This window comes from Pseudophryne corroboree, chromosome 3, assembly GCF_028390025.1.
Source record: "Pseudophryne corroboree isolate aPseCor3 chromosome 3, aPseCor3.hap2, whole genome shotgun sequence".
Taxonomy (NCBI): domain Eukaryota; kingdom Metazoa; phylum Chordata; class Amphibia; order Anura; family Myobatrachidae; genus Pseudophryne; species Pseudophryne corroboree.
In genome coordinates, this window is record NC_086446.1 from 751,035,091 (window position 1) to 751,045,403 (window position 10,313).

The 10,313-nt window shown below is 45.3% G+C and overlaps 1 long non-coding RNA gene across 1 annotated transcript; it reads left to right on the forward strand.

Moving 5' to 3' along the window:
• Positions 1-1,545: 1,545 nt before the first annotated feature.
• On the forward strand, positions 1,546-3,244 carry LOC135058231 (uncharacterized). The gene is made up of 3 exons (XR_010244695.1): positions 1,546-1,747; positions 2,057-2,078; positions 3,097-3,244. It is a non-coding gene; the product is annotated as an uncharacterized LOC135058231 (long non-coding RNA).
• Positions 3,245-10,313: the final 7,069 nt, after the last annotated feature.

Sequence of the window (10,313 nt, forward strand, 5' to 3'; positions counted from 1 at the left end):
AACCCTAGTTGATTTTGTATCTTTGGTGTGCTGTATAACACAAAGAGTTCCTTTCTTTATTTTGGATCAGGTAAGTTCCCTGGGCCTGTGTTGGTGCCTGTTTGTGTTTGTTCAAAGTGTTTTGATTATGTTTGTTTTCCATCTTGATAATAAATGTTATGTTTTGTACCGGGATTGATCTGCAAAGTAGTGTTGTTCTTGGCTGGGCTAGCTACTAAAGGGCTAACTTTTTATTTTTTTAATTTAAATTTTTTTAACCAATTATTCTTAATTTTGTAGTAGTTGTTTGTGATGTGTTTGATGTTCTGTTTTTTTAAATAATAGTATTTTTAACAATTACAATTTAACATATGTAGCTTTCATTATAATAATTTTTTTTTTTTTTATAATATTCTTTTTGGTCCTGAATTGAACCCAGAAAAAATGTCTTACGCTCCTGCAGTAAGTTGACACACCCTTTTTGTAATAATTTTTTGTTTGCATATTTTTTGGACTTTGTTTTTGTCTTATTCATTTTTTATTTTTTGTTTTTATAAAAGTGTGTGATGTCTATATTTATCGCAGCAGAAGCCCTACCTCCCCAACCCACGCCAGCACTCCCACCCCAACCGCCAGCCCCACAACCACAACCGGCTCCTCATCAACCAAGGCAACGGAGGCGTGCTAGGCCACCAATTTTCCGACCCCGTGTCCTACTTTTTGGGATGCCAGATGATGTGGTTGTACGTAGATACAGGCTGCCACCACATCTAATCCTAGACACTCTCTCCATAATAGAGAGTGATCTGGAGTCTGAAATTCGGTATCCTACAGCAATACCACCATTGACACAATTCCTTGCTGTGTTACATTTTTTGGCAATAGGGTCTTACCAGCATGTGGTTGGAGACCTGGTTGGCATGTCGCAGGGCCAGTTCAGTAAGGTCCTGCGGCGTGTCTGCCAGGCTTTCCTCAAGCGTGTGAAGCAATTTATTGCTATGCCTTTGGATGTTGGTGCCCTAGATGTGGTGAAGCGGCAATTTGCGGAAGGTGGTAGTCGCTTCCCACATGTTATTGGGGTTGTGGATGGCACACATGTAGCTATTCAGCCACCAAAACATAATGAAGAAATTTATAGAAACAGGAAACTGTTTCATTCTCTGAATGTAATGGTTGTTTGTGGGCCATCCCTCCAGATCCTTTCCCTGAACGCTAAGTTTACTGGAAGTTCCTATGATGCGTATGTCATTAGACAATCAGGGATATGGCACAGATTAAGATCAAGTCAACGAGCAGACATGTGGTTATTGGGTGAGTTGTTGCACATATTTTGTACAAAATTTTGTATATTTTTCCAAATTGACTATTTCTAATTTTTTTTTTTGCCTCAAACAGGAGACCGTGGATATCCTTGCACCCCCTGGCTCATGACTCCTTACCGTAATCCCAGGCCAGGACCACAGACGGCATTTAACTCCGCGCTTACTGCCACTAGGCAGCTGGTGGAGCGCACAATTGGGGTCCTTAAAGGGCGGTTTCGTGTGCTCCACCGCACTGGTGGCGACATCATGTATTCGCCGGAGATGGCAAGTAAAATAGTGGTCCTGTGCGCTATACTCCACAATATCGCGGTAAGGAGTAGCGTAGAGCTTCCTCAGACAGAGGAATTGCCTGATGAGGAGCCAGGGGTTGTCCGACACTTCGGTGGGGGGAGTGTTACAAGGAGGGGGAGCCAAGTCAGGGCAAGCATTGTTGCTGAATTTTTCAGGTATAGTGTTTTTTTTTACTCTATTGTTACCAAAATAAAAGCACAGTATGCATCATTTTGTATTTAAATGTAGAAATTGTGTTTGCTATTGTAAGGTCATTGTGTAATGCTTTTTGTGTGTTTGAATCTTTTTTTTTTTTTATCTTCAAAAAACAATAACACGTTAAGCTGACAATTTAATTTTGTGTCAAACAATACTGTGATGTTGCTAAATAGTGTCCTTATTTTTTTACTATTCTAACATCATGATTATTTAAACAAAAACACAAACAAATGAAACTGAATGTTGCCCACTTTGTGAATGTCCAGCTGAAAGACCACACAAACTGAGGTGAGTACTCAGATATGTTTATAAATTGATCTAAAACTGTGTGTGTGTCTGTGTCTGTGTTTTTTTGTTTTAAAATTTATGGTTGTGTTTTGCTTAAAATTTGCTTATGCGAATGCGTAGATCCGCTCGTGCGAAATAACACTCTGCTCTTCACAGCATTGCAAAGATCAATAAAGTTATTATAAATGACATATGACAGCATAGATTGTGGACCAATCACATGCTAACAGAGATTATAAATATATGCCCAAATAAGGAAAACGCCATTGCCATGATGCGTGCGGCACCTTTCACCAGGCGGGAGCTCCGCGTCCTGGTTGCGGTGATGGACCGCCGCGTAGGCCGCGTTGGGCGATTCATCCCCAATCGTGTTAAGCGCGAGGCCTACGCGGAGGTCCGTCGCCTGCTGCGGTCTCGCGTCCGCAGCAGGCGGACCATCATCCAGTTAGAGCGGAGATGGAGTGATCTCCGAAGGAGGACTCCAGAGCTGTTGGCGGAGATCCGCCAGCAAATCCGCACTATGCATGCACGCAGTAAGTAACATTACATAAGATTATTAGCATAAATAGTGCAAATTTTCACTAAGTGGTAGGCTAATTGCAACACTGAGTGAACATTTTGAAAAAATAGGACAGTGTGTGTGGTTAGGGCAAACATTACTGACTGTAGCAAAGTGTCCCTAAACAAGTGCATGTTTTACATAATTAGTAACCAGGCAGGAAACTGTACCAAAAAACTTGATCAGTGCTGTCTATATAATAAGGTAGCTTGAATAGTGATCTGGTGATGTTGGCTAGACAAATCAATATGTCTCAATGGAATAGATACAGGAATGACCGACAAAATTTGTAAATTTCATAATTTTGTTTGCAGTGGGCAACATGAAGAGGTTTGAATAATTATTTTTTAAAAATTCTTACAAAAACTTTCTTTTACATGGAACCGAACAGTGAAAATTACAATTGATTAGTATGTAATTTAACATGCAAATTGAAATATATTTTACCAATCATTCTAGGACGACCACAACGGCAAGCACCACATGATGCACCAGCTCAGCACCCTTCCCCTTCTCACTCCCCCTCCACTTCCCAGTCCCCCTCCCCTTCTCACTCCCCCTCCCCTTCTCACTCCCCCTCCCCTTCTCACTCCCCCTCCCCCTCCCCTTCTCACTCCCCCTCAGCTTCCCAATCCCCCTCAGCTTCCCAATCACCCTCAGCTTCACAATCCACCTCAGCTTCCCAGTCACCCTCAGCTTCCCAGGCCCCCTCAGCTTCCCAGGCCCCCTCAGCTTCCCAGGCCCACTCCACTTTCCACTCCCCTTCTCAGCCAACCTCTCCTTCTCTTTCTGTGACCCCTTCTCCTCCTTCCCATACCCCTTCTCCTTCTACTTCCAACTCACCTTCTCAGCCCCCCTCACCCTCTATTGGCCTAACATTTTCACCGCCCCCCTCGCCCTCTCAATCAGACCCACCCTCTGAAATTACATCCCCAATCCAACCTCCTTCCCCCATCCAGCCTCCTTCCCCCATCCAGCCTCCTTCCCCCACCCAGCCTCCTTCCCCAATCCCTCCTCCTTCCCCCATCCAGCCGCCTTCCCCCATCCAGCCGCCATCCCCACCCAGTGAACGGGCAGAGGAAGCCCCTGAAGACAGTTCAGGGAGTCTTCATGTTGCCGAGGAAAGTAAGTGTTTTAACATTTTGTTAAAAATGATTACCTACTTACACTTACAATGACAAAACATGCAGTGTTGTACTGTTGGAATTCTTGTACCAAGGAAAATTAATTGTGTTTTTCTTCATGGTGTACATGTTGCATTTACATTTATTTGAGTGTCATTATATGTCCAGTGTTTATGTGTGCCATGTTTTGTGTGTCCACTCTAGGACGACACTCATTAGGTCAACAGGGTTGGCAGGACAACAGGGTTTATATGTGTTAGGTTTTCTGGGAAACAGTTAGACCTGAGTGGAGTTTAGTATGTTGTTGTTCTTTTACACTTGTGCCTGTGTATTCTTAATATTTACACTTACAAATCACATGCTTCACTTTGTTAGGCAGCCTAACGACCCAATGATTTGTGGTGTGAAAGTTACACTCACAAAATGATTATTGGATAAAGTCAAACCTGTTTGACCTTATTTAGTAAGGGCAGCTTTCATGGAGTGTGGGCATGCTAGGATATGTTGTCCTTCTGAAGATGTTGATATGCAGTGTGATGATGCAGGACCAACACCCTAAAAAAAAAAAAACCAAATGGGAATGAATGCCAACATGGTGTAACATTGACGAAGATGGTAGTTATCTTTAACATGGGATGTCGGCCATAGCAACCAATAAGATTATACTTTAAAAATTGGGAACCACTTCTACAATATAATATTCATATTTTTGCTTGTTTGCTATGGGCAACGTTCCATCTTAAATATAACTCACATAGTAGTAAATGTAACCCATGGTCTGGAACACTTTAAAATCTTAAAAAAAGGCTGAGCAGGCTTGTGTGTTGTTCTGCTAATGATTGTACCATAAAACAGGCAGGATGTAGTAACTTTGCCATTAAAGCAGGCCTGTCCAAACTGCGGCCCTACAACTGTTGAGAAACTACACATCCCAGCATGCCCTGACACAGCTTTGGCATTCCCTGACCACAAAACTGTGTCAAGGCATGCTGGTATATGTAGTTTCACAACAGCTGGAGTCCAGCAGTTTGGACATGCCTGCATTTAAGTGTGCTTTGCGCCTTGCTTGGATAATAAGTAATGTAATTAAGTTATTAATGTTTGTGTTGCATCTTAATTTCAGATGTTGCAGTTGGAGATCCTACAAGTTTTGGAGGCATTCTTTACACCATGCGCCAACACCTTCAAGGATTAATGCATTGTGTTGACAATTTGCAAAAATATGCATGATTTTGTTTATTTTAAGGAAAAAAAAAGATTTTTTTTAAAAAATAAAATAAAAAAAGTTGATTAAAGTTAACCGGGTGTTGTGTTTATTAATGCAAAAAAGGATCAGCTGATTGGCAGGCAGAAATTGTTTGCAAAAAACATTACACACATCTTACGTTAGATTATTAACCAAAAAAACAGGAGATTATTGTGTTAAGAAACATGTAAACACCTTCATTCACAAACAACACCTTTAAAAACAAACAAAGGGAAAAAAAAATACACTTTTACATGTTGATGGGCAATTATGGCAACAAAGTGTTAATCTGGTTTGTTTTGCAGACTTAATTGTTTAGGAACATTATCAATCATTACACTAATTGGATTCGTTATTGAAAAGGGCTTGTTGACTTTAAAAGGAATGGTGTAATTTCACTTAATAGCTTTAAAAAAACATTTTTGAGCGTTTTTCCTTAAAAGTGTGCACTTTTACGGTAAAATGTGTAAATCTACTAAAACTTAGTATTTTTACGATTAAGTATGTGTTATTGCGATGGATTCGCAATGCTGCGATGGTTTCGCATTACTGCGATGTCATTTGGCGTACGCCCACTTTGTGTAATACTGCGTACGAATGTGCAAAAATACGTTGGGGGCGGAGGTTCGCATATTTACTACATTAACGCAACTTTGCGAATATGTTGTGCGACCGAAAAACTTAGCGATCAACTCGGAATGAGGGCCAATGTCTGGTGCTGCTGGAGCACTCTGTCTTTCTTCATGACACCACCACTGAATCCTTGCCAAATAATTTTGTCCACTTTCAATTGTGTATCTGTCAGCTAGGGCTGGTGCTGCAGATATCGCCAGTCTAGTACCCTCTGCCACTCTTTTCCATATTTGTAAGCTGCGTTGCTACTCTATCCCCCAGCAGTGCTTTTGCTGCTTGTTCCAAGTCCACCCAGCATCCCCTCCACACTGTCTGTATTTTTGTCATGTATGCAGAGAACACTGCAGGGTTCTTCCTAGGATCTGGGGCTTCTTGGACTGCTGTATGTAGTTCTGACTTGTACCATGGAGTATAGCTCTCTTGTGGATTAGGAAAATATGCACGAGCAGCTGGTGTGTCTGCCTGTGCTGCTGGATCATATCTTGGGTTTGGCATTTGTACCCCAATCAGATAGATATATGAATTGTCTTGTCCCATATAAGGCATAACCCCTTTCCTTGCTCTCAGATTCTGAGTTTCTTTATCCTTTACAGGTGTGTTTATTTCAGGACTGACGTTGAAATCTTGTAACTGTTTCATTAGGTGATTTGGGTTAGGGGTGGATGTGAGTGCATTGCCATTGTCTGGGCAAGCAGGCAAATCTGGTGGCATATCATTTCTACACTGTGGGCAGAATCTCCATCCCGCTGGGATACATGCAAAGCAGAATGAACACTGCCGCTGTGGATATTCAGGGTCTAGTATTGCTGGCGGCCACCTTTTATTATATGTTTGTGCTGGACTGTCAATCTGTGGGGCTGTAAAATCTATTTCAGACAGCCGGCGTACTGTGAAACATATGGTGACGCTCCTGATATAGGTGTCACTGGTTGAGGCATCGGTGGGTGTATTACTGGTACATCAGCTAGTGGGGCTGCCTGTACAAATGCTGGTGGCTGAGGTGGGTTACCTAATGATAAAGTGGGTACATAAGGTGTTGGATTTTGTGTACTGTCTAACTCTTCCTCCCTCCTTTTTCTTGTCTCATCTTGTAACTCTTGTGCCACTGCCTACCATATTCTGCATGTGTCAATCAAAGCTGCTTCTGTAGGGAAACACACTCTTAAAGATTTTGGAGATCCACTTCAGGGCTTTCTTACCCTCCCTTTCTTAAACTGCCTCTCTGGGGGTCTGTCCCTGACCCTTGCTACCTTGTCCACCCATATTCTAGGGTAGCTAATCCAAAAATATCCCTTTAATTTTAAAGTATTGGGCTGCCTCAGCATGCACTTGTAGCTATACTAGTGAGGGTAAGTACTGCAAATAACCCTGGATATGTGACAATATTACTTTATCACCTATACACCTTGAGATACCTTGTCTTTGTTAGCACGCTCCACTCATTTGCTTAAAAACAATTTACACAGGGGGCGTGGCCAGGACGGGCATGGAGTAACACACACTTAGTGTAACTCTCCAGCCAATACATCCTCTAACTTTATTCTGCGGCTCCCCCAGGGACTGATCCGTGGACTGGGGCTGGGTGAATAGCTGGTGCCCCCCCTGGAGTGCCCTGAACTGATTCCTGCTGCCTCCCCGGCCGTTTAGAAGCCACCCTGCGTGCGGCCTGGTGAGAGCTGGAAGCCGCCTGTGACGCCGCAGACCCGCGCTCCCTCACTACCCGGAAGTCGGCTCCGTCCCCTTTGACCGCCGCCTGTCACAGCCGCTGCGGGCGGATGCACGGAGAGCGGACGGACACACAGCACACCGCTCCGTTTGCTGTGTGGGGCGCCTGAGGTGAACTCTGGGGGGTGCTCTGCAAAGCCTGCGGTGCCCGACCTTGCTGCCACGCGGACCGCTCTACAGCCTCTGCCAGTATACAAATATAAACGCTGCCTGCATTAAGAAGCTGCAAAGGTTTATCATCCTGCTGCTGGGGGTGCCCTTGTTGGGAGATAAGGCTGAAACTGCCACCCTCTCTTCCCCCCCCCCCCCCTCTATCCTGGATAAAGCACATATATACTCCCTGTATATTGATATAATTACAGGATCTGAGCCCACCTGCCGGGCCCAGGATCATTGAGAGACTTGCATTGCTCTGCCTCAAGGGGGCGCCGTCTGTTCAGATGAGAAGTTGCCTAACTCCCTGATTCAGTCCACAACGCTCAATTCACTGTGCCGGCACTCAGCGACACTACCGAGAACACTGTTCCTTCTATATATATATATATCTTTGTCCCGCGCTTCTTGGCCCTCCCACAGAGTGCTAGTGCCTGCGCCTCCTCTCTTTGCCTGTGTTGCTTTGATATAAAACTGGTCGAGTGCGGCGGCATTGTGCTATCCAAAATGGTGAAAGGCCGCCAACAAAATGCGGCGGCGGGCGCAATGGAGAAGTTTGTCCGCAATCCCGGTCCACGACAACAAAGGAGGGAAACTACACAAGCTGAGACTTCGCCCCCCTCTCCTGCATACAGCTCCGCCTCATCTGAACCACCAGATGCTGCATTACAAAGAGTGTTGGATGCCGTGACAGCTAGTGAGGCCCGCTTGGCTGATAAAATTGGGCAGGTGCAGTCCGACCTCTCCATTATCCATCAAGACCTTCAACGGGTGAGGGAGAGGGTGGGTGAGGCCGAAACCCGTATCTCCAATGTCGAGGATACTGTCGCTCCGCTGGGGCGGCGCACTGATACTTTGGAGTCTCAGATGACTGATGTGCACAAAAAACTAACGGATATGGAGGGACGCTTACGTCGCAATAATGTCCGTTTCATCGGGCTGCCCGAGAAAGAGGAAGGCTCCTTTCCTGAAGAATTTCTGGAAACATGGCTTCGGAAGGCATTTGGGTCCGATGAATTCTCGCCTCACTTCACCATAGAACGAGCTCACAGAGTTCCGATGCGCCCATTGCCTCCGGGGGCTCCGCCTCGTACCCTCATTGCCAAGTTCCTCCACTTCCGCGACCGGGACAATGTTCTGAAGCTTGCTCGCACGAAAGGCCCCCTGAAATGGAACGGGTCGCCAATATCGGTCTTCCCAGACTTTGCGGTGGAGGTGCAGAAAGAAAGGGCTCAATTTCTGCCTGTCAAGAGGAGACTCCGGGAACTGGATCTGCCATACGCCATGCTCTTTCCATCACGATTACGGGTGGTCGCGGATGGTGAAACCAAATTTTTTGCGGCTCCCAGAGAAGCGATGGTCTGGCTGGATAGACGCTTCCCGGCGGGACGGGCTCTTGCCGATCCTTGATCAATTCCTGTGACTTTAGTTGCAAGAGATTTCCTGTACAGGATAAGTTCTGTGGATTTATTAGGGAAATGCAGGATGAGGAAAATGTTTAATTATCTAAGTGCTGCTTCTTGAGGATGTGGGGGTGGTGGGGGGGTTAATTGTTCACCTGAAAAGCCAACTATACTCATATTGCTGGGATGCGGGGGTTGAGAGGGCTGGGGAGGAGGAGCGATATATCTATGGTCCAAGTATATCCGATAGTAAGTTGCTCTTAAGTCCCGGGGGGAGACATTGTATGTTTCGCCCCTTATTCAACCTTCTAGGGGTGATTTAGTCTAATGGCTGGGGATGTTTTGTCTGTGTTTTGTTTCTCTTTTCTCAGGGCCATTATATTCTTGGCTCCACCCAGAGTGTAACTTGTTGTGAGCTCTGGGTCTGAGCCTGTGTTCTGTTAGGGGATCCAAGTATGCTGCAGGTTGGGAGTAGTGTACAGGGTGGGGGGAGGGGGGAAGTTAAAGGCTACGGTTGGTTTTTATATGGATGTTGGGAGGTTGTGTATGTGTGGCTTACGAATCTATTCATTGAGCGGTGGTGCCTTGTACTTACATGCTGCGAGGGTGGATCTGGCTGGCTGCGGGCTGTAGCCTCTATTATTATTACTACGACCCCTCATGGTTGGACTTAAGTTGCTGTCATGGAATGTGCGGGGTCTCAATGACAGGATTAAGCGATCTCTGGTGCTTAGACAAATTAAGCAATATGCCGCTGATGTGATATGTCTTATGGAGACCCACCTGGTGGGCAGCAAGACCCTAGCCATTAAGAGACCTTGGGTAGGGTGGGCATTCCATTCTACACACACCTCTGCCTCTCGGGGGGTCTCTGTCCTTGTAAGGAAGACTGTTCCCTTTGTGCTGGAGTCAGTACAAACGGACCCATGGGGGGAGATACGTGTTTTTAAAGTGTAGGATCCACTGTAACCCTCTGCTTTTATTGTCCGTGTATGTGCCTCCCCCGTACTCCTCCGATGTCCTGAAAAAAGTTGCAGGGTTTATGGCCTTGTCACCGGGAATACCTGTGATTTGTATGGGGGATTTCAACAATGTATTAGATAAAGCGATGGATAGATTCTCTACTAACCCCTCTGGTCCACATTCTGGTAGAAATGGTTTTGCTGATGTTGTGTCGGGGCTGGGTCTGGTCGATCCCTGGAGACTGAGACATCCATCTGTTAAACAATATTCATGTTTCTCACATTCCCACTCCTCGTTCTCTAGGATTGACCTGGCCCTTCTCTCGAGCGATCTGATTCCTAAGGTTCGGGATAGCAAATATGAGACTAGGGGGATATCGGATCACTCCCCTTTAACATTGACCTTGGATTTTAATTGTTCTAGAGGCCA